Source organism: Agelaius phoeniceus, chromosome 3 (genome assembly GCF_051311805.1).
Source record: "Agelaius phoeniceus isolate bAgePho1 chromosome 3, bAgePho1.hap1, whole genome shotgun sequence".
Classification (NCBI taxonomy): Eukaryota; Metazoa; Chordata; class Aves; order Passeriformes; family Icteridae; genus Agelaius; species Agelaius phoeniceus.
In genome coordinates, this window is record NC_135267.1 from 46,047,427 (window position 1) to 46,072,886 (window position 25,460).

Below are 25,460 nucleotides of genomic sequence, written 5' to 3' on the forward strand. Positions count from 1 at the left end.
CACAGCCCCGCCCGGCCGCCGATTGGCCCGGGCCAAGGCCCCGCCCCCTGGATCGACCACGGAATCCCGGGATCTGGGAGCCGCGGGATTACAGCGCTGACCGCGCCGGTGTGGGGCCGTTGTGGCTGTGAGGGCTGATTCCCCTGCTAAAGCAGGGTTGTCTCAGAGAACGTGCCACAGAGTCACAGGTTCGTTAAGGCTGAAAGAAATTTCTGAATCTTGTCCAAACCCCCCTTCCAAGGAGTCGGTGACAGCACTTAGACCGGGTGACGCAGGAACCCGCCCAAGCGGGTTTGGAGTGTCTCCAGAGAGGGAGAGTTCCCGACCCGCCCGGGCAGCCTGTTCCAGTGCTCTGCGACCATCCCATGTAAAGTTATTCCTTATGCTGAGGTGGAATTTCTCGTGTTTTAGTTTGTTGCTATCCTCACCCTGTCACTGTGCATCACCGAAAAGACTCTGGCACCATCCTCTTGACAAATGCCTTTGGGTAATTTATATGCATTGATGAGATCCACTCTCAGTCTTCTCCAGACTAAACAGCTCCGGCTCCCTCAGTCTCTCCTCGTAAGAGATGCTCCAGGCCCCTCATCATCTCTGCTCTTTGTCTCTCTGGGTACCGAGAAACCCAAAACTGGACACAGCGTTCCAGATGTGACCCCACTAGGGATGGGTAGAGAGGCAGCATCACCTCCCCTGAGCTGCTGGCCACACTCTTCCCAATGCACCCCTGGGTATCACTGGCCCTCCTGGCCACAAGAGTGCTGCCAGCCTATGGTCAGCTTGTCATCCACCAAGAGTCCCAGGTCCTTCTCTGCCAGCTGTTCTCTGGCACATCTGTCCCAGCCTGCACTGGCACCTGAGGTTATTCCTCCCCAGGTGCAGTATCCTATACTCGTCCTTGTTGAACCTCATTAGGTTTCTGTACACCTAATTCTCCAGCCTGTCAAGGTCCGGAATCCATTCAGCTGGATAGGATTGCATCTATATGGTTCTTGATGCATCTCCAGTGACGGAGGCACCACGACCTCTCTAGGGAACCTGTTCCAGTGCTCAGCCACCCGCACATAAAGATGTTCTGACTCACATTTGTGTGGAACTTCCTGTGCTTCAGTTTCTGCCTGTTACCTCTTGTTCTGTTCTCACCAGGAAGAGCCTGGGAACAGGAAAGTATTTCAGACATAATAGAGTTCTCAGAATTTGGAGGGTGGACCCTCAGCAAACATGTGAGAGCAAAAATTTAAAATATGACTAATTCCGAATTTGGCTGCAGGCATGATCATGCTCTACAGGGGGATGTGACCCTAAAGGTGTGAAATCAAAAGGCAGGTACTGTGATGATCCTATTCACACCATTAGTGGCAGCTTACGTCTTTGAGGGAGAAAAGATTGCTAATCATGCCCATTTGTAGGAATGTACTCATCTCTACAGATTCACGGTCCAGTGTGCAGCCACTCATAACTGCAATCCTGTAAAAATCTCACATCTGAGTTCTTATAAGTTCAGACTATGGGAAACTGTGACACAGAAATGGTGATGGCATCCCATGCAAGAGGAGCATTAGGCATACCTTATAAAGAAGTTCTGTTCCAACATTAACAGACTGATGTGGGAAGTGGAGAGAAAGGTAGCACAATGCCGCAACCAATGAGTTGAGCACCAAATGTCCTGGTGCCATGATGTGGTAATCTGTGAATGGACAAAATCTCTAGTTTTTCTTGGAAATGATTTTGTGTTAATTAATTTTTTAAATAAAATATTCTCTTTTTTTCATTTATATGCTTTGTAATTGCTTCTGATTAGATCCTTGTAGGGTTCATAGACAAAGTTTAAGATATTTCCTTCTACATCTTTTGCTATATTCCCTGAGTATTGTACACTCCCTGCAGTGATGGCAACTCTTGCAGCAGACATTTTGGAAGATCCCTGAATGCATTAAAACTCATCCCCCTCTGAGTTTCCAGTCCTTAATGTTTTACAGCAAGGCAGTGAAAAGCTGCTGTGCACAGTAAAGAAGACATGACAGGTAAAAACCTACACATGTAATCAGAGCAGTTTTGTAAGCAGAGGAAATGCTCTTCCTCCAGCTGTGTTCATTTGCTGAGTTTGCTACTTCAGGCAGATAAAGGGACAGAGCTTTCACAGACGATTATGTTCCTGCAGGTTTTGTGAAAGCAGCCTGTTAGATGAGGAAGCTTCGTGAGGGCACCAGCTTGAAGGACGAGCTGTGGGTGAGCCAGGATCTTACAAGGCATTGTAAAATCCACACAGGAAGCAGAATAAGTAAGTAGAAAATCTCTGGTCAATGTATTCAGCAGATCACAGGAGTCCAGGAGGAAAGCAGGCACTGCTGCTGTTGCAGACCATCAGATAGGTTCTCAATGCCATAGTTTGAACCCTGTTACAGATTTTCTGGCTGTTGTTGGCAACATCGCTCCTTTGCCCGGTTGGCGTGTGAGGGGATTGGTTGCCTGTGGCATTCACTGACCTAGGGACTGAATCATAAGGGGCTGCTTTCAGCCTTATCCTGTCTCTGCTTTCTCCCTGCCAGCCTGTTCCAGCTATTAGCCAGGAGCCACTGAAGAAGAGGGATGGAGAAAAATAATTCCTACTGTCAGCTCCAATATGCAGGTTTTTCCAGCCAGAAGGGGGCATGCTCCATAACTGAGCAGTAGTGAGCAGAGACCATTCTAACCTAAACCCCTATGGTTTATTTCAGTGCCATTCCTTACATACTCCATTTCCCTGTAAGTGATGTCATCCCTTGCTTCCCAGGAAAAGGGAAGAAGCAATGTATCTTTTTCCACTCATGGCCTGCCTGAAAGGTCACCCAGGTAAAAACAACCCCAGCTCCTCGGCTTTGAGAAGCAGTGTGGTCCACGGCAGATGAAGATATCATTATGGGATGTCTTGATTAGATAACTATTTGTAACCTAGAGGAATCTGATCTTTCCAAAATGCTCATAAAATACTTTAAGGACCTGTTATGTCCATTCACCAAAGTGCTCCTTTTTTGCAACACAGCCCTATCATGCTTCTAGCAGTTGTCATGAGCCCTTCCATATAAGCAGGGTCTGCACAGGTGGATTCTGCAGCCGTGGGGGCTGTCCCCAGCATCTCACAGTGCACTTCTACCATTACCCTGGCTTTCCTTCAGCACCCTGCCCTAGGTTCAAATTACTCAGTGTCCACACGTGGTCATTTGCACAGTGATTTCACAGTCACTGGCACCTCTCCTGCATGTCCTCTGCTGGTGTTTCTGGTCTCATGGGAGATTGTCAGCTGCTGATTGCCTCTTACCACACCTTCAGGCTTTTATCAGGCTTAGTTCCAAAACTGCAGCTGACTGAGTTCAATCCTACCTTAATCCCTAATCGTATGAGCCAGGAACACAAATTTCTGGTGGAAGAAAGTGTGCTTTGACAAGGTCCCCAAATCTCTGTGGAAGAAAAGCAGTGACAAAGCTGGTACAGTGCCAAAGATGACAATCAGACTGGTTTAGTGAGTAGGAATGGTGAAACTTGGAACAATGCAGCTGTAACAGATACGTACTTTCCAAACAGAACAGAAGATTTTATGACTGTAAAATGGATATTAAAACCTAGCAGATATGTTGTACCCTGTGGGAATTTGTGTCCCACATGTCACGACCGTCCCAATCTTCTGTGAAGTGGTGGACTGCCTTCCCACAGCTGACAGCCTGGAGAGCAGGGATCTCAGGAGGTAGTGGCTGTCCGGCAGATGGTGCTGTGGAAATTCTGCAGAGCAAGCACCATAGCAGGGTTCAGCTCTAGGCTTAGGCAGAATCAGTAAGTCGAAAACAGACTCTTCTGTGAAGTCCTTTTTATTAACAGTGCTCCAGATCAAACTAGGCACCTCCAAAGATGGACCCAAACAAAGAAATCCCTTGGCAATTACACCTTCTCAATCAAAGTTCACTCCTCATTTGACAGCTAGGACCAATGGTAATATTGGAATCTGGGAGCTTCTTACTTTTTATTGATTTTTCTTGCTGTTTTGTGAGTAGACAGTACTAAGTGGGCATCTCCTTAGACAATATACAGTGGTTCTGTATCCTGTTTCACATCCTCTTAGGTTCTTTTCTCTGGTTCTGCAGTTAGCTACTTGGCATGCTGTAATGTGGATGTCACAGCACATATACCACAATCTACAGGCTTTGCATAGTCTAGCTATTAAAGTTTAAGCTGCTACTGCTAAGCTGAAACTAACATTTTCTACAAAAGTCCTCCCTTTGTTTTTATTAGCATTGCTCTTATATGGGAGCAGAATACCCTAATGTGTTGAGTACAGCAAGAGTTACCACATTTAATACAAACGAACATTATTTCAAAGATCATCATAAAAATGAATAACCTATAAAGAATTCATTTTGCCCAAGCTTCTCATCTGATACCCAGGAGGTGAGCCAATAGTTCTTGCTAAAGTATTGGTGAAGAAGTGACCAAATATTGTCTTTTTTTTTTTTTTTGCATTAATTTTACTTGTTCCCACAACTTTGGACATTGGCTGAAGTCCTTCCACTCTGGTCAATGTACATGCAACAACTGGTATTATTGATTGTGCATGCCCCTCCTTGTGAAGCTAATAAAATTAAGCTGCTATCACTAGTGAGTGTTTATATCCACATGCTGCAGCCATATCCATGTAATCTATGTGCAATCTTTGGAATGAGAAAAATGCTTGTGGTTGATTTCACAAATCAATTTTATAGGTAATAATTTATGACAGGTGGGACAGGTATTAGTAACTCTTTTTGCAGCTGTGTAGACACGCAGATCTGCCCATACTTGTTGTACTTGATTGGCCACCACTTCCATTCTTCCCTGAGCTTCATCATGGAACCACTGAGTTATCAGTTATTTCTTCAGTAAGACAGGTTTTGTCCCTATTCCTCATATTCCATCTTCAGTCTTGCACTTGTTCCAACTTTTTCCACAGTTCCTTTTCTTCACTTGTCACACCTGATTGGTCATAATCCTTCTGGATGGCCAGCATCAGTCCATGAGCTCTTATCTGAAGTAACTGCCATGATGCTCACTGCAGGTTGATGAACTGTGGCTGCTGCACCAGTTAGGACATTCTCTTGGTGATTACAGTAGTGTCCCCTGTACAAAATGGACAGCAAACCACAGCAATTTCTTTGGGAAATTGGATTGTGTCCAACAAGTCCCAAATTTCTGTTCCATTAGCCACACCTTTTCCTGAGGAGGTGGGACACCCCTGTTCTTCCACAATATTGTGTGGCATATGCCAAAAGCACACTTAGAACCTGTATGAATACTCACTCTCTGCTTCCCAGGCATTGCTGCTCAGGCTAAGGCAATTAATTCTGCCCCTTAAGCATTAACTGTTGCTGGAAGGGCTCTGGCATCTGCAACCTGCCACTGTTCCACAACTGTGTAGCCAGGCTTTTGCTGCCTGTGCAAACAGTAGGGTGATCCATCTGTGGATAAAACAAGACCTGGGTTTTGTCTGTCTGTGATCTGCTCGTGCCTCACTAATAGTCTGGATTACCACGTCACATCAGTGGAGCTCTTCCCTTTCTCCCAGTACTGGTAATAGTGTTGCCAGGTGGAATCCCACATTTACATTTAAAAGAGTTAGTTTGTATTTCTGTGCACATTGTGCACAAGCTGTGACACACGCAGCTTGTGTCTTTAGTGCTTGTGAAGTAATTCAAATTTACGCAGCACATAGATTGTATATTGGCTGCCCTAATTCTAAAGATGGAGTTTTTTCCCCTATTGTAGCTGCCACTGACACGGATCTAATGTATGTTGGAGCTCCAGCTGCCACCAGATCCAGCTGGACAAAATAAAATGTCACAGGTCTTCGATGAGGTCCTAATTTCTGGATTAATACTCCACTACCCACTCTTTTTTTGTACATATATACAGATCAAAAGGCTTTGTGTAGTCTGGAAGTCGTAAAGCTGGAGCCAAAACCAAGGGACCTTTTATAGCTCTAAAGGCTTTTTCCCATTCTGACCCCCGTGTAATGGGTTCTGTTTCTTAATTTTCTGTTATTTCTGCCAGAGATTACATTAGTTTCACTTATCCTGCTATCCACAGTTGGCAAAACCCAGCTGCACCTAAGAATCCTCATAGCTGGTTGTGGGTTTTTTTAACTGGCCAAAGAATTTAAATTTTACCTTTACTCTTTCTGTATCTATTACTTGCTGTCCTTCCTTTAAAACAAATTGCAGATATTTTACTCCTATTTGACACAGCTGGAGCTTGGAGAGAGATGTGCCCTTGGTTGCTAAGGCAGTACATAAATGTTTAATATCTTTCAAACAGTAATTGCAATTTCTACTAGGTGTTAGAAATAAATTATCTACATATTGCACTAAAATTAAGCCAACAGGTAACTCAGAATCATTTAAATCTTCTTTTAATATCCAAGAAAATATAGTGAAAGGCCCATTAAACCCCTCTAAAAGACAAGATCACATCAGCTGAAGTCTCTTCCAAGTGAATGCAAACAAGGGATGGCTTTCTTCATCTGTGGGAATACTGAAGAACACTGCATTTAGATCAGTCCCAATAAAACATGTAGCCCAGTGCATGATTTGCACGAGTGCAGGAGAGGGATCTGGCACTGAGGGGTGTGAGACATGCTGGTTCATTGCTCTCAAATCTGGAATAATTGAAACGCAGGATCCCCATCTTTATCCAGTCTGGTTTTTTTCCAGCTGGTAGCAGTGGGGTTTTACGTGGGAATTCAGCCGCTTCCAAGATTCCTTGGACGAGGCATGCTTGGTTTGGATGACCTTTCCCTGCGCTCCCGGGGATGGGATGCTGCTCTCAGCAGAGGGCGCGCCTCCCTTTGGTTTCAGGCGCATTTCGGCAGCCTCGCGTCAGGTCCCGACTGACTCCGCATCGCCCCGGGCGCCCCTGCCAGGGCTTTAGGCATCTCCAGATCGGGTTCCTGAGCCTCAGATGTTACACATTCACCCGTGATTGTCAAATCAGGACTCCGAATGATAGATGCAATTGTACATCCAGGGTTTGGAGGAGATCTCTTCCTAATAAAAAAAGACAGGGATACTTCTCCTAATACAAATCTTCTCCACATTCCTTTATTTCCTATTTCTTACAGTAATTTCCACATCCCATAAACTCGGATTTCCACAGTATTCTGAGTTCTTGCCTTCAGTCATTGCAGATTACTTCATGATTCCTGTCTTACATCTCCCATGGCCAGCTCTCCATGATGCCCCCTTGTATGCAGTGGGCATTTTCTTTGGCAGTGACCAAGTTTCACAAAGTAATGACACTTTTCCTCCCATTTAATTACAAATCTTCTAAATATTTTTCAAATCTGCTATCTGACCTACCTCTGCCCTCTCTTCAAGGGAGAAATCCCTTCCTTCACCTCTGAGCTCTAAGCTCTTTGCCAGTACTGCCACTTAAAGAGTAGCCTCTTGCAGCTTTTCCTGTTTCTTTTCCTTTGCAAGTTCAGCTCTGTGTGTGTTTCTTCCCATCCATCAAACATAAACATGTAACACATAAACGTAACCATAAAACTTGGGGTCTTTTGTAATGTCCTCCCTTGTCACCCAGCCATATGTTCTTTAAAGTATTTCTGTATATCTGGAGTGATCAACAAATACTCCTGCCACTAGTTCATTGTTAGTTCTGTGTGGTCATTCCTCTGTGCTTTAATAAATCCCACCATGATCATCCCCAATATCACTAAGCTGTTCCTGTATCCTCTGCCCACATTCCTGTACTTTGGTCCAGTTCACTTCAGGTTCTCCACAAGCTCTAATATCTTCCACTAAATTATACCTCAGTTCAGGGTATCCCTTTCCCTATGCTGGGTACATTCCCCATACCTGTATGCCAAATTTGTGTGCCTTACTCTGATCAAGCCATGCTCACCTCTCCTACCATGCTTCTGAGCTGGGACTTGAACCCACTTGAAGACAGACTATCCAGAATTTAGTGCTGGAATTTTAGCACTCATCAGTCAGTGTCTCCTGTCCCCAAATTTCTCAGGTGATGCCAGCAGCTGGACATTTGGAGACCAGAGCATCCAACATCTAGTGCTGGATGCCTTGAGTCCCACTGGGTCCCCAAACTGCTATGGAAATTACACACAGCAGCCACCACAGCAGGGTTCAACTCCAGGCTTTCACCGAATCAATAGACTGGAAAGAGATTCTTCTACACAGTCCTTTTTATTAATAGCACTACAGCTCAAGCTGGGTGCCTCTGAAGAGGGACCCTGAACAGAGAGATCCCTGGGCAATTATTTCCTTACAATCTAAATTCCCCATCCCTCATGCAGCAATTTCATAATATTGGGGTCTGGGATCTGCTGGTATTGCACTGGTTTGATTTTCTTGCTGTTTCAGTACTAGATGGTTATCTTATCCAGTAAACAGTGCTCCTACATCCCATTTAACATTTTCTTATGGATGTTTTGGTCAATTCTTTAGTTAGTTATTTGGCATATTGTAATATGGTTGTTACAATTCATGTGATACAGTCTACAGGCTTTGTGCACTCTGGCTATTAATGTTTATGCTGCTAGTGCTAAATTCCTACAAACTTCTTCTACAGCAATGGCAATCCAACACAAAGCTGGCACATTCTTCAGCTTATGCTGCTGCCAAACAAGTCTGATGAGAAGGTGATGAATTTCCAATGATTTCCCCTTTTTGTGGATATACTAACTCCCAATAAAATGCAATGTGGCATTGCATAAGACTAGCATATCTGGGCCATCAAAGCAACAAAAGAAAGGTGAAAGAGAGAGAAGATGTACATAGCATATTTCATTGAAATGGGCATTGCTAACAAAACAGCTCTTTGTGAGGGCTTCAGAAGAACCTGTCACCATGGAAAAGCTGAAAGACACCAGGATCTGCACTGTGTGTGGCTGGGATCCACTCAGGCTGCCCAGTCATGTTGGGTGGGCTCACAGTCCCTGTTCTGGTTCTGCTCCTGATCCACACTGCAAGCAGTGTCGCACAGGAGCCTTTGTGTTTGGCCAGCTATTTTAGAAAAGTTCTTTCTCTGTGTCTGTCCTGTGGCACAAAATGGTCCATTCTTCCAATTACTTCTAGTCAAAAGTTTAATGTGACCACCCTGAGGAGCCATGAGCCCTGTTATTTTTCCTCTTGGAATAAAACAAGTGTTGTCCAGAGCCATAGAGGAGCTCTAACATGACCATACAAGGAAGAAAGGTCCCATGTTTTTCTTGGCCTGCCTACAGGAGGGTAGCTCCCTCCTGGAATTGTCCCATTCTTGTACACCCCAATGTCCAATTTGCTTCCCAACAGTGGTAAGAAAGTATTTTATTATTTCCTTGGCATGCTTCCTAACATTTTTGTGCAATTTCCACAAAGACCCCCATAGATCCATTCCTGGCTAGGAACACAGATTGTCCCAGACCAATAGGAATGGGATGGGGAAAGTGAAGAAGAGCTGAAGGGCAGGGGCTTGGAAGCCTGTAGGATGGATGCCATGGTTTAGCCCCAGCTAGCTGCTGAAGGACAAGGTGAATCCAGTTGGTTTGCAGAGGGGAAAGATATGCAGCTGGCTTTATTTATGTCACAGTGCAACTCCTTAAATAAACTGGGGGCACTGCCCGTGGTCTGGCTGGGCATCAGTAAGAAGGGGGTGAGCAATTGCTATATAATACATCTATCATCCCTACTATGGTTGCTTGGAGCATGTTAACCCCATTACAGAAAAAATCACCGAGGACAAGCACATCGGTGATGGAACAAGGGCTGGTTTCAGCTGGCAGCTCTGTCCTGTGCAGCCACTCACTCACTCCTGGTAGTATGGGGAGGAGAATCAAGAGAGTAGAAGGGAGAAAACCCATGAGATAAAGACAGTTGAACAGGTAAAGCAAAAGCCATACATGCAAGCAAAAGAAAACAAGGAATTTATTTATAGTTTCCCGTGGGCAGGCAGGTGTTCAGCCACTCCGGGAGAGCAGGGCTCCATCACACTTAACAGTGACTTGGGAAGACAAACACCATCATTTCAAATACCCTCTTCCTTCTCCTTCTTCCCCAGCTTTACATGCTGAGCATGATGCCACATGACATGGGCAATCCCTTTGGTCAGTTGAGGTCAATTGTCTGGGCTGTGTCCTCTCCCAACTCCTTGTGCAGGCCCCTCTCTGGTGGGGTGGGGTGAGAGGCAGAAAAGGCTTTGACTCTGTGCAAGTGCTGCTCAGCAGAACTAAAATATCCCTGAATTATCAGCTCTGTTTCCAGCACAAATTGAATTATACCCTCCTCATATCAGATACTGTGAAGAAAATTAACTGTATTCCAGGGAAAACCATGACAATGGGAAAAGGGAGCTTTCCTGGGCAGTGTGCTGAATACTGCAGAACTTCATCCAGTGGGTAGTTTCAAATGGGAGTAAATTGTGGGGTATTCCTGCTGAGAGGTATCAAATTCAGGAAACAGGTCCTAGAGCAAAGTGCTGGCAGCTTGTATCTCAGTAGTGCAGAGGTTAGTGGCAGCTCAGAACCCCACAGTGCTCCTGAATAAAGTGCAGTGCCAGAAGAGCCAGTTAAGTGGGACGATAAGAGCTTAAGCACCTTATATGCTCATCTGTAATATTTGGGCTGTGACTTCCTGGAGTTTTACCCTTAGCAGAAATCCAGTGGTTGAGTTCCATCAGGAATCAATTTGGTTGGCATTTTGGCCTACTTTGTTCTTTGCTGTCGCTTCTAGGGAGTAACTGTGAGGATGTAATACTGAAGCTGAGCAGTGCTTTAGAAGCTGAGGGTTTCCCACTGACCTAGGGCCTATGCCTTTTTCTTTTCTTTCTTTCTTTCTTTCTTTCTTTCTTTCTTTCTTTCTTTCTTTCTTTCTTTCTTTCTTTCTTTCTTTCTTTCTTTCTTTCTTTCTTTCTTTCTTTCTTTCTTTCTTTCTTTCTTTCTTTCTTTCTTTCTTTCTTTCTTTCTTTCTTTCTTTCTTTCTTTCTTTCTTTCTTTCTTTCTTTCTTTCTTTCTTTCTTTCTTTCTTTCTTTCTTTCTTTCTTTCTTTCTTTCTTTCTTTCTTTCTTTCTTTCTTTCTTTCTTTCTTTCTTTCTTTCTTTCTTTCTTTCTTTCTTTCTTTCTTTCTTTCTTTCTTTCTTTCTTTCTTTCTTTCTTTCTTTCTTTCTTTCTTTCTTTCTTTCCTTCTTTCCTGGAATCCTTCCTGGAATCCTTCCTTCCTGGAATCCTTCCTTCCTGGAATCCTTCCTGGAATCCTTCCTTCCTGGAATCCTTCCTTCCTTCTTCTCTTTCATTCCCCTTTTCTCTGCCTTTCACCCAGCTGCACACAGGGAGCAGCCACGAGCAGCCCACACCTTGAGGAGGTGCAGGCTTTGCCACAGGGCTTTATGGGGCACTAATGCCAGGAATATTAGCAATGAAAGCTATGGCACAGCTGCTGCTTCTCTGGAAGTTGGTAAGTGTTACAGCTAAATCCAGCAACTGGGACTCAGGGGTATTATGAGGATAGGCACAACAAAGATGCAGTAAGTGGATTATTTGAAAAGTCCGCACCCCCCTTTTTTCCCTCTCAGTTTCCCATTTTTGTTTAAATTAACTATTTTATGCCATATTCTTAAACGTGACCTAAAAATGATGCAATAGCACTGTCTGTAGAAACAGAAAATAATTTGTAAATTATGCTCACTGCTTGTCACTCAAAGGTCTCCAAACTATATCTGTTTTGATAGTTGACCTTGCAAACTCAGGAAGACAGAAATAAGTCACAAAGATTCCTGTGGGTTAAACTATTTTCCAAGCTGATTATGAAGCTTAAAGCTCAAATGGTCTTTGCACAGAAACTCACAAAATACCTTTTCTTTTTCAAGGGTTATCACCACCTAATTCATTTTACCTCTGATTTCGCATTACAGGTATTGCTTTCTCCTCTGCTGCTCAGAAATTGCTCGGGAAGTGTGATATTATGGTCCTCCCCACAAGTCTGCCCCAATATACAGCAGCCATCTGTTCACCATGGCTGGGCTTTTTTAACAGATGTTGTTGGAATGTTTAAAAAAGGCTTTCCTTGACATTTTATTTATCATGATCATAACCATGCTGCCAGTGGTCAGGAAAAATTCACATTGACACCATTGCCTGGCTGCTACCTGTGAAAGATTTGTCCAAGAAATAGTTGTAAAACCTTGAATGTGATAAACAATAAATTAGAACCAGACAATGTTCTGAGTTGGAGGGGACCCACAAGGATCATGGACTCCAGCTTGTGGCCCTGCACTGGACAGCCCCAAGAATCCCACCATGTGCCTGAGAGTGTTGTCCAAACATCTCTTGAATTCAGTCAGGCTTGGTGCTGTGACCATTCCCCTGAGGAGCCTGTTACAGTGCCCACCCATCCTCTGGGTGAAGAAACTTTTCCTGATATCTAAACTAATCCTCCCCTGATACAACTTCAGGCCATTCTCTTGGGTCCTGTCACTGGTCACCAGTATCATGCACAGTGGCTTGTATTGACTTCCAGAGAGGTTTGTCAGCTTTCATTTATGATTTTTAATTAACTACCATTCTCTGCTTTTCTTTGTCCATTGCTTCATTTTAAGGAGCAACATTGTCTGGGGTTAGATGAACATTTCAGAAGGCAAAGAATGAAGATTCTTTTTCTTTAAGATTGAATCCTAGTAGATGTCATGACAAGAATAAAAAGGACTGTGAAAACTGTTCCTGCTGGCTGAACTGATCTACACTTACACTGGTAGCTGGAGCAGACACCTATTGACCTATACCCCTGTATGTAGAGCTAGAGGAATGATGGGAAAGGGCAACTGAAATGATCAAGGAGATTATCTAAAGATCACCTCATGGGGAGCTTGGAGGAAGGCTGGAGTTCTGCAGAGGAGATGGCTGAGGGGACATACTGGAGGTTTAGAAAGCAATAGCCAAATGGAAGAGCGACTCACAAATATTGCATCAGCAAACATCAGTATGGGGGAGACTGGAGGAAACAAGTAGGAGCTTGGTTTAAAAGAGACATTTGTTAGGCTGGTGGCAGTGCACTTCTGTTGCTGGCAGCTACATAAACCTGGGGGAGTCAAACGGTATCAGCAAGTTGACTAAGGAATTAGATGGACAATAATAGATCCATAGGTGGCTGCTAAAAGGGCTAGGCTAGGACATACCCCTGAACATCTCTAGCACTGTAGCACTAAATAGATACAGCAGAGAAGGGGGCAGTGGTCTGCAGGGAGTGGCAAGGCTCATGTGCTCTCTTCTGATAGCCTCTGCCCAGTGAAAGCACCAATGTGTGCTTGTACTCATGTGTACCCACTGTCTTCAGCCCACTTCCAATTGAGAGGGTTCTTTGCTTCAAAAGATTACTTGTTTTTTCCACAGTCTTCTTGGCTGCAGTGTAATCAACAACTGCTTGAAGACACTTTGACTTTTCTGCTTCTGTATCAGAAATGTCCAGCCCAAATCCATCTTCCCCTGCCAAGGTAATTTCCACTTGGTCCCAACCATTCCAGATGAGATCTTTCATACAACAGGAATTGGCTGTGGGTTCAGTCTGGCTACACAGTTCTGTGACATTCACTTCAATGCTGCCCATGGTAAAAGATGGGAAGTCTGCAATAAATGAAGAAGGGGATGAAGCCTCTTTTGTAGGCCTTTGGTGCTGGACTCTGGTCCTCTGCGTGCTGAGCTAAAATAATGGTCATGGGCATTCCAGGCACAGAGGGCAGGGAGTGCAGAGAGAAGGGATTTAGCCCGTCCTGGCAGGGATGGGGACATGCACATCTTTGCTATGAATAAAGCCAGGCCACCACTCCAGGTGGTCCTGACCACAGGGTGAATCACCAGTAGCTCCAGCCAAGCACAGCTCTCACAGCTGCAGTGGAGAAGGCAGGCCCACAGTGGGCAGCCTTGCTGCTCAGTGGGGGGGCATTTTAAAGCTTCTTGGGTTTTCCACCATGACTCTGTCAATCTGTTGAAGTAACAACTGGTAAAAATACCATTCTGTGTTTTCATATTTATTTTTCCTTCACTGATTTCCATCTTTTTTTCCTTTCCTCCCCCCCTCTGTAACTATCATTCTGACAAAACCAGAGCTGTTTTGTATTCTCCATCTTATATGTCAGGCACCAGGTAATAAAGATCTGTAAACCAGATGCAGAGGCTGTGCAAGCATAATGAAAGGAATAATGTGATTCTGTAGAGCTTTTATTCTCGTTCCTCATGAAAGCACAGCGCTTCGTGACAAAAATCTGCCACCTCAACCTTTTCAAACATGGGCTGCTATGGAGAGTTATTACTTTGGTGAGGTGAGGATGTAAGATTGATTTGTACAATGTCATCACACCATGGTGACATTGACTCCATTACCAGTATTTATTTTCTAAGCTTTTCCATTTACAGGTCATTTACCTTTTTAAACTACCATAGCAAATGGAAGGGCTGTGTTCAGTGCCACATCCACAGCTGGACTTGGGCTCCCCCTGTCCTCAGAGTGACACACATCCCCTGCCTGAATTGCACCCAGAGTTTGCATTATTCTTTCAGATGTGCAGTGCTCTGCATTTTGCCAATTTTCTGATGCAGTAAGGAAAAAAAGGATAATGTACAAACAAATTGTTTTTTAGGCTCCTAAAACCTACTTTAAATTGATTGAGCAGATTTTTAAAGACAAATACAAGGATCTTTAGTGCTCTTCTCCAATTCTGACAAAGGATTAACAGACCAACACTAGGCTGAGACTTTGTGTGTTGTGATGTTGATTTTTTTTTCACAGCTGAGCTTTCTATCTCGAAACATCAGTGTTTCTAATGCAAATGCTACAGCCCTTCACTGTAGCAACTTAGAGGAGCAATGCTATGATTTTAATAAAGCTGTCAGATTAAGTGACTGCATGGTTACACCATGATATTAATACATGTTCTTAACTGTCAATTAGTTAACTGGCTAATAAAAAGAGCCAAGCTTATAGGATTTCAGTAATGAATATAATGCTTTGTTTCTGGGCAAAACATATGCTTTGGATATATAATTAGAAAAAAGCCCCCCTCTCTCTCCCCCATCGAGAGAGCATGTGCAGCTGAATAAAGGAGCTCATTATACCTGCGAGGGGTCAAAGTCTGTGGATCTGTAGCTTATGGTATTATGACAGATTACAAAATCACTCTATTATGTTAGTCAATCTGTTTCCAAGCACAAACTAGCAGGGAGCAGGGCACTAGAACCTCCCGAGCAGGGCACCCTTTGGCTGTTCCCGGCAGTCTTATGATGGGTCAGCTGGCAGTGACACCACCCCTGACAGCTCACATGTCAGACCTTCCCTGCCTGACTTCTGCCTTTGTTACCGCAGAGCCTCTTCACAGACAATCAATCCCTGCTTCAGGCTGCAAAGAGCTCCCAGTAAGAGCTGAAACAAATTTGAAATCCATGTGTAGCCATCACTTGTGCTAATGAAAGGGAAAAGCAGAGCACTTATGCTCCAGCTGACCTCTCTCAGGCTCTCACCTTAAATAAAAAAAAAGTAAATAAAAAGTTTTAGATAGGGGAGCAGCTAAACGGCAGCAGGCAGGAATGAAAGCATTGGACTCAGCTTTGGTGCATGCATCAGTTTAAAAGGAAAAAGGTAATTCATATGTAGGATAAGGAGATTTCAGACATGATGGAGATCCTAAGAAATGTTTGACTTTCCTAATCTTTCAGGGAAATTATTCTGCTGGAAAGTCTTATTCAGTCAACTCAGCATAAAACTCTTTGGTACCAAGGGGAAAGAAAATCCTCTTGTATTTGAGAAACGCAGCAGTAGTCAGCACTGTAGGCACAGACATTTCTGACAGAGCACAACTTTCTGAGATTCTACTGATTAGAGGGGGTTCCACCACTGCCTTGAGCTGGTTATTTTGCCCTCTCACCAGTCTGGCAGCTGTGCCAAGACCAGGAGGGCCCCAGGGCTCCCAGTGTGGCACAGAATGACTGGAGAGTAAAGCAGAACCAGCAGGCTGGCTTAGGTAGCTCTTAAGGACTGAAACTAACAAAGCCACATTTTTGCCCCATGATCAATTGATTGAAGTGCCCAGGAAGATGCAAAGTCTGGCTGTAGCTTTCCCTGCAGCTGCAGCTTCTACAGGCTCTGTCCTGTGGAATTTTGCCATGACTAACCAATGGTGAGGTCGGGCTGTCACCTCTTTGAGGGATAATTTCTGGGTGATTTATTTCCTCTCCTCAGCAGCCCTTATCATGAAACTTATAGGAGCTCCTGTCTCTTTGTATGTTCCCCCTCAAGTCCAGTTTGATTAAGATTTGCCAAGAGGCTGCAAATATAAGAGATCATAATCTGGATTCAGACCCTTTAAGACACAAGCTTGCTTCCCCCAGGAAGCCAGACACAGAATGTGCTTGTTCTGTTATTCATTGAGAGCTTTTTTTCCTTGAAATACCATGTAGAGTATACCATGTACAATTTTAACCATCCTTTGTTTACAACAGCCACTTGAGTGTCACTCAGCAGCAATAGCAGCAGCAGCTTCTTGCATGGTCAATAAGGGATTGAGCTTAGGGCTGGTCCTAGAATGAAGGGATGTCCAATGCTCACCCTGAATTGGGGTTAACAAGCGTTTAAGGAGCTATTTGGCTCTCCCTGAAACAGATATAGGGCTCCCAGCTCCTGCACAGTGGACTGCTCAAACCTCCAGGGATCACAGCAGAAGCTTTGACACCAAATCCACAAAATTTCCTTCCTGGACACACTTGTGCATGGAGCCAGGTGGCACAGAAAATACAGTGCAGACAGCCTCAGCATCAGGAGGAGCCACAGCTCCTGGAGGACAAAGACTAGCCAAGAAGAGGTTTTTGTAGGATTATACTGGACACCATCTTGCCCCAGCAAGGAGCTGGGCATGGGATCTGACACCCAGCAGTCCTTTCTTGGCTCCTCACTAGAGCTGCTGGGTTCACTTTCAGAGGTACCTCTGCAAAAACAGGAAACTGAGAAGCTCAGCATAGACTCACCTTGGGGCAACTGTTTCTGGGTGGTCCTGCATGAGCAGGGGGATCACACCAGAGGTCCCTTCCACCCTCAAGTATTCTGTGATATTTTGAGGAGGACCAGTATGTATTTGACAAGTATAACACTACTGAGATGTGGATTCATTCCATAGCCTGCATGAAGGAAGGGCCATGATTCTGGACTCAAACAACCACTGGAGTGATGACAGCTGAATCTTCAAAGCCACCCTGGGTGTTCACTTGTGAACATGCACGTGGCTGAAACACTGCAAGGAAGCATTAGAGGGGAAAACTGAGGATTTATGTGAAACACAAGCAGAGGGAGTTGCTTACAGGACCCAGTGAGGAGTTCTTCCCACCCTGCAGATTCCAGGAGCTGTGTCAGCTGTCCTGGCCTGAGTGGAACACTGCTGAGACACCCAATCCTGAGTGAACCACACACCTCTAGGAGCCCCTGCCTCCCTTCCATGTGCCTGCCCATTTCAGCAGTGATTTCCTCGGCATAGCAGCTCCCTGGGCTCCTCAGGGGTTCCTGGTCAGTGAGCCCCTGACCTGGCAGGGCCATGGGACCCAGTAAGTCACTATGAGTGTTCTGGGACCTGTAAACTCATCAATGTTAACCTCTCCCATCAACTTCTTCTCGCTGCACCCTTCCTTGGCCTGCTTGGTGTTTAGCAAGTGATCACGCCATTACCCCTTTTGGTAATAAACTTACCACAGTTACAAGGCACTCTCAAAATTTTAACTTTTTCATTTTCAGTACCCCTTCAAATTAGCAGGAAAACCTCTGAAGGGGGAAATATTAAAGTAGGAAACCTATTCCTTTCTCCTTGAACCATCAGCTCAGGTAAAGAGATGGAAAATTTCCCATAACTAAGTTTTTAGAACAAAACCAGAAGGGAACTTCTCCTTTACTGGGGAGTAGCCTTTACTGGCAAACACCAGGAAATCAAAATTGATGTATTGGGACCAATGTGTCATTTTCAATAAAAACTCCCAAGTTAAAAAAAAAAAAACGTGGTTTCTTTCCTTATTCATCACCTCAAAGATAGATAATCTGTCAGTCTCTTTCTCTTGGAGATATCTGCTGTACTTCAGGAGCTACTTCTCAAATTCACTTACAGGTTTTCATACACATTTACCCATTTCAGTACAGAATATACAGTGTTTCCAGTCATACAAACACCCTGTTAATCCCTGGAGGCTGCATCCAGGCATGGCAGGAGTCAGTTCATGTCCTTGGAGACTGACAGGGCAACATTAGTTTACACTGGGCAATGCTCTGATGTACTGGCTAGCAGCCAAGGAGTTCATGACTTTTATATGTTTCAACAAAAGGCGTTGAAAAGAGCTTTTGATACGGTTATTTGGTGAAAGAGATCAAACGTTTCCCCTTTGCATTAATCCGTTTCATGTTTTCAGTATATAAACTAATTTTTAGAAATCTCATCTTGCAGGTGTTTGAGCACATGGTTTGACAAACAATTATTTGGGGCAAATGTGTTACTGGGGGAACTGCAGAAGCGAAACAGCAAAAGTTTAGGAAAACCCAGCAGGCTTAGAAAGCGTGAACAAAAAATGAAGGGTCCTACCCACAGTGCTGGAGCTGGCAGGCACAGTGGAGACAGGCTCCTGGGCTAGAGATGACCCACCACAGCAGCTCTCATGTTCCTCAATGGGCACTGCTCACAGGCAGCTGTCACCCCAAAGCCTGTGCCAGGAAACTACAGATGCCCAGGGTCTGTGTTCCAGCAATACAAGAACTGCATGGTGACTCTGTCTCTCTGGGAGCCTTTCAGGAACCCCGGCCAGTCCCGAGTCGGCAGACACCGGGGGGCAGCCCCGACACAGCCGACAGCGGGGAGACACTGTCTGTGTGTGCCCCGAGGGTGCTGAGGGCACCTGGGCTGGCAGGGAGACACTGTCTGTGTGTGCCCCGAGGGTGCTGAGGGCACCTGGGCTGGCAGCAGGGAGACACTGTCTGTGTGTGCCCCGAGGGTGCTGAGGGCACCTGGGCTGGCAGGGAGACACTGTCTGTGTGTGCCCCGAGGGTACTGAGGGCACCTGGGCTGACAGCAGGGAGACACTGTCTGTGTGTGCCCCGAGGGTGCTGAGGGCACCTGGGCTGGCAGGGAGACACTGTCTGTGTGTGCCCCGAGGGTACTGAGGGCACCTGGGCTGACAGCAGGGAGACACTGTGTGTGCCCTGAGGGTACTGAGGGCACCTGGGCTGGCAGGGAGACACTCTCTGTGTGTGCCCCGAGGGTGCTGAGGGCACCTGGGCTGGGCGCCTTTGCAGCACAAGAGACACCAGAGACATCGGTAGAAGAGAAAGGGCCGACTCTTCCCAGGGGTTAATCCAAGGTTTTATTAGGATCCCAAAGGAGCTCCTGCACCTCAGGGGGCCTCCTGCCGAGAGCCCAGGAGATGTGCCAAGGTTACATTTAAAGGGAGGTGGAAACCAAAAGTAGATAACATTTTACCAACCAATGAGTGACCTTAAGGGATGGATGCTGGGGGATAGACATACAGGACAGTGTATGGGGCAAGGCTTGGGGGGCTGATCCCTGGCCTCTGGCTAATCACTCAACGACTTGGACCAAAACTTCTGGATGGAGGGGATGGGATGCTGAGTGATTGACAGAGAGCCAGGGTGAGGGTTTGGGGATGATCTCAGCAAAGGAAAGGGATTACACAGGTAAAAGGAGGGGGGTACAATCTGGGATAAACCATTTGGGAAAAATACCCACGGTGCTCCTGTGCTGTGCCAGGACCTGCCTGGCCTCTCCCAGGCTGCTGCCCGGCTCAGGCAGCTGAGCCTTCGCCACCGGGGCAGGGACCGACCAAGGCTCCTGCTTCCACGTGGGCAGCAGGGCTTGCCCGAGGGTCATGAGAGGCTGAGCTCACTTATACACCGCTCAGCACTTGTTTTCTGACCTCTGCAGCCCCTTTGTGAGCCCTGGCCCACACTTGTTTGTATGAGCCTGGCTATTGTATGTGAGCCAGGCTTCACTGTTCTTCTCAAAAGCTGTCCCCAAAATGAGATTTACTTCTAAGAAATAACAAAGCCCAGGCAGGCAGGCAGTCATACCTTCTTCATCATTCCTGGGGTTTTGATTTCTTTTTAAATGACCTCTAAAATATTTTCTCATTAAAGCAAGGTCTATTTTTAAGAGACCAATGTCATTTAATTAGTCATTTTGTACAAGAGGCACATCTGACTGGAATGTATGCTCCTTTTATCCCCTTTTAGCAGATATGCATTTTTTTCCTAGCAGTGAGTAATATGGGGTCTCTTAGTCTCTCAATCTCTACTTTTTTCCTCTTTTACCTCATCTCCCCTCTCAGATGCGGGAAGCAAGAACAGTAGAGTCTGTGCACCTCCATTTCACAGATAGTCTGACTCACGGCAACAGGAACTAAGAGGTAATGAACTCTGACATCAGGAAGGTGCACTTAAAAGGAAAAAGAAATATGTATATATATATTTAAAATCTATTTTAGACACTTTCATCTATTACTTCTATTTCTGTCCACATTGACTTATGCTTATTGTCCCCTTGGAATGAGTTTCCAGTGTAAAAATACGAGAGTTTCATAATGTCAGACCATGGAGATAAGTCACAGCTTGGTTCCTGCCCCAATCACATAAAGGATGGTGCTGCTTCTTTTACTGAGCTATCGCAGCTGTGCGAGCATCAGTCTTCAGGGGAAAAAATGCAGATCTTGAATCAAAATGATTAGAAATAGAAACCAGAACAGGGAAGAAAACATGGGTTTGCCAAGTTTAAGTGCCTTCAAGATCTTATGGTTGATTCAGAAGAGTTGGTTGAAGCGCAGAGCACATGGGTCACATCTGGCATCCCTGTGCTGAGGGATGTATCCAAATCCCTGTGATGTGTCCTTTTTGCTTACAGACTTCTAGACACAGCAGCAGCAAAAACATTGAGAAGGTGAGAGATCAGGCAGAGCATACCTGTTTCTGCTTTGCTTTTGAGCTTGCCTACCTACATGTAAGACAGCTGACTGCTGCAGCCAGGTGTGCACTACAGGGCAGCCATCCCATCTGGGATAAACCCCTAAACCCAAGGGGGAAGCCTGGTCCCTGTCACAGAGCTGCAGTCCCTCTGCATGCTTGTCAGAATGCACAGGACACGGGGTTTTACTTCTGACCTCTTACTACAGAGAGCTGCTTTCACTTGAACAGAAGCATGGGCATCTGTATGTGTTAAGAGGCAGAAATCTGCCCCTCTTACCAGCCACTGGGGATCAGCTTGTACACACAATCTCCTCAGGAAAGTGAGAGAGAAGCCCTATAAAGAAACTATGCTTCTTTCACCTTCACCTGCTTGATTTTTGGAGTGGTTCCTCACCACCCAACCATTTGTGAGACAGCCACATGCTCCCCAACAAGGCTGGCACACACACAGCTGCTGCTGGGCCAAAGCAGCCTCTGCTACAGACTCGTGGAGAATGCAGGTAAATATCACAGATAAGAACAGGCAAGCTTGCTTTGACCATGCCAGCCAAGAGGCAAGCTAAAAGCCAATGAAATTGTTCCAGGAAAAAGAAAGAAAAGAAAAGCTTAATCTTAGTAAAAATATAGTCCCTGAGCACTGGCGGGGTCAGGGTCAGGTTGGGTTACGCGTTGTATAAGTCCCCATTATACAAGCCAAGGCAGGCAGAGGCTTTCCCAGGACTATTCAATCCTTCTTTCTCCTGCTCAGTTTCACTGCTGTTCCCTCATTCCTTCCTTCTCACTATCCCTTCTTCTGATGCTTGCTTGGACAACAAACAGGTCAGTCCAAGTGCTTTTATCACTGTGAATTAGAAGATCTCACAAATCACTTCCTCTGTGAATAAAATATGACTGTGGGAACTTAAGAGTGGCCCTAAAGTTACTCATGTGAGTGGCTGCAATAAAGGCAGCTGCTTATCTATGTAGCAGAAAAAATAAGCATATTATGCAGTAGGAACTGAGCCTACTGTAACACAGAGTGACCAGGTAGCCCAGGGGCTAAATGCAAGCATCAGGTACATCTGTGCAGTTTGGAGAGCAACAGCAAACAGTGCTGAGGGGGCTCCTGATAATTGAGAAAAAACACACAAGTATTCCACAGAAACATGGCTGTTACTATTCCTCCATTTTGAACCAGCTGCTGAGGACAGTGTTTTCCCCTTGAAGTGTGCATGTTTCCTCCCAGGGCACTCCATCATATTCACCTTCAGATTCTGTTCTTCCATGGAAAATTGTCACATCAGTGGCAAATTAATATCTTTGCCAACACTCACAAGGCCTTTTTTTGCATCCCAGCACTCACCCTTCAGGCACATGTTCTGAAAGCATCTTCAGGTTTGTTTGGGTTTTCTTTTGTTTAAATGGAGCAATGCAAAGTAAGGCTGCTTCCCCTAACAGACTTCCAGAGTGCATTTGCTCCTCCAGAAACAGCTTCCTTCAAGCCCTCAACTCTCTTATTACCAGATCACTTTTGACTCTGTGTTCTGATCACCTGAGCAAAAGCAGCATTCACCAGAAATAACATGCACTGTCTAGACTCAGAACCAACACCTGCATTTGAAAACCTGCTCCAGTAAAGTGCAAATGCACTATATTTTTTGATAATGTCTACATGTTTAGGTAATTGTTCTCAACTCAGCACACATCTGCAATACCTTGAACCACATTTCTCTGGGTTTGATATCCTAAATTTGACTCCAAGACCCCAAAAAGCTGCTGAAACATGTTGGCAACTCATCATAATCTTCCAAAGAAAAAGAAACATAACATTGTACTGCAAACAGAAAATTCATTGCAGTTTTGAGAACTGTGGAGAATATACAGATGCCCCAGCAAATACAACTTGCTTCTTAATCAACTAGAAGGGAAGGTAATTATCTAAAACAGCATTTTCATGACAGAGGGAAAGAACAAAACAGTAATCAAAACCCACTGAAAACCCAGTTGAAGTTTGCCACTATAGCAGGAAGAGAACACACAGTTTTATCTGGAAACTGGAGAGCTTAAACTTCTCAGACCTGCCCAGTATTATGCACAAGAACAGACTTTCTATTATACATTACACAATACTGAACAGGTGTGAATACCTGTGCTCTTACTTCCCTGTCTCCTTCTACAGACTCCTTTGAAAACCTTCTATCTTACCACATCTATCTTGGGACTCCTTCTTGCAAAGCCAAGATGCCTGCCCCTTGCAGTCTGTTTTTGATGCAGCAGAGTAAAATTCTATTCTTTGAAATGCTTGAAAAAAGGTTTTTGAATGAAGTCCAAAGGAAGATTTTGATTGCCAGTGGCCGTTCTCTCTGTCTTAACCTAGATCAGTTTGACATAAGCCATTTATTTTGTGGTTAACCCCAGAAAAATCCTGAAGGGAGTATAAATTTGTGCATTAATCCTGCTCACCGGTTTGGTTCCGCTTAGTTTTGGATGAAGGAGGTGCCACATTGCGACACTCTAACCCACATTCACCTTTTCAAATGCTTTAACCTAACCCCATTTGGGAAGCCTTCTGTGACTCTCACACAAACTCGTTGTTGCAGAGGAGAGAAAGTCACACCACTGTAAGTGCTGAGCATTACAATGAAATATAAAGCAGCATTAAAGTTGCTCCGTGCTTAATGCGGCGGTTTAAGCAGCTAATCTTGTTTCGGTTGAATGGCAGGTTCATTACAGCAAATAAATCAGTAACGTGCACAATTATTGAAGAGGAAAGACACATTAAACCAGTTTAGGGCATCATATTGATTTTCCAATTTTTTTTTTTTTTAGTGTCCGATTTAGCTTGGCGTTTTTCAACAGTCAGTTCTAATAAATGCTTGTATAGCACAGATTAAGCAGGTGGGAACACTGCCCAGAAAGAGTATTATGAATAACTTAATGCACTGGTTTAATTGCAGCAATCCATGATACTTACTGTGCTGGCACCAGAGGAGAATTTTCAGTATTAAAAGTTAAAAATTCAACTGAGCTACTAGCGAGTATCTTTCTTTTAATAATTATTTGGAAAAAAAAATCCATTATTTTCACCTCAGATGGGAGCAGAGGAAGATTAGAGCTCATGTAACTATTTAACTTATTTCTGCCACAGCTAATTAAGATCCTGTTAAAAAATAATTAACATTTACTTGACACAACTTTGCCTCTGACATGGCAAAACATTGCAGCAGTGTCCCTGCTGTCTTTGTGCTCAGTCAGCCCTATTCTGCTCAATCCCCTTTGCAAACAGGATGCACAGAAGTGAAAAAGCCCAAACCTAGCTCATATTTCAAGCAACAGGCTCCTTTCAAATCCGTACTCAAGAGTATCCCCATATTTCTTCCCCACAGCACCAGTTCCCTGGCACTGTCCTTGCCACAGTTCGGAGCAGATGCAGGAGGAAACCAGTTTGGAGCAGCATCAACTTTCCAGCAGAGCAAGGCATTGAAGCCGCTGCCATCACAGAACATGATGCTGATCTGACAGCTCCCTAAGCCCACACCCAGTCCAGGGTACAGACCATGCCAGGAACACTTGAAAGGCCAGCAAAGATGACAGTAACCTCTTCCAAGTGCAGATGTTTGATACAGCTATCACACAACTGATGGTGGTCACTGATCACATCACCTGTTTTCTTCCTTTCCATGTTATTTTTGTCCTTAGATTAGGTTAGGATCTTGCACTTCAACTCTTGGCACAACACAAGGCACATAAATCACCCTGGCTGCCTCCAGCAAGTAGCAACACCCATCACAATGCTGGGAGAAGCAAGACTCCAGAGAATCTTGCAGAATTTACTGGCTTCGCTCTTGCAATGTAACTTTTCACTCTGGCAAAGATACAGAATGCACACCCTGCACACACTTAATGAAGGTCAGACTAAAAACGCTTACATCAGTCCCAGAGGAAAAATTCACAATGAAATATGAACAAAAATTGATAATTTACCCATACATTCTGATTAGGAGTACAGTGATTTTGCTAATCACACAGCTTATCATTCCAGAGGATCTCTATATTCAGGGCATGAAAACTAAGGTAGAAATTAGCAAAAACACAAGATTTGATGGTACTTGATTAACTGGGCAGAAAGCACCAGAAACAAAACGTTAGGAAACTGAAGCCATTTTGTGATTATAGCAGGTATTTAATGAAGATGCAGAAAGCAGCCATTACACAACAACAAAAAAAAAATATAAAACAACCAAACAAACCTATGTTTGTGTTTTTTTAATGTCCCTTGTCTAGTGCTAAACAGGAGTCCTCACTCAGCTCAAAACATACCAGGAGCTTTAAAGAACCTTTGAACTAGGATTATTTTGACACCATCACACAACCCAGGTACCCTCCCAGAAGAAAGCAGTTGCTTTTCACTCAGAAGCAAGTCTCTGCTGTCATCCTACTCCTCACTCCCAGTTCTGATCTGTGCAGGCCCCCCAGCACAGAGCTCAAGCTCAGCTGCACTGCATG

The 25,460-nt window shown here is 44.7% G+C and overlaps 1 long non-coding RNA gene across 1 annotated transcript; it reads left to right on the forward strand.

Annotated features, from left to right (window-relative positions):
* Positions 1–71: 71 nt before the first annotated feature.
* LOC143693545 (uncharacterized) lies at positions 72–25,135 on the forward strand. The gene is made up of 3 exons (XR_013181311.1): positions 72–188; positions 2,162–2,281; positions 24,341–25,135. It is a non-coding gene; the product is annotated as an uncharacterized LOC143693545 (long non-coding RNA).
* The last annotated feature ends 325 nt before the right edge of the window (positions 25,136–25,460 follow it).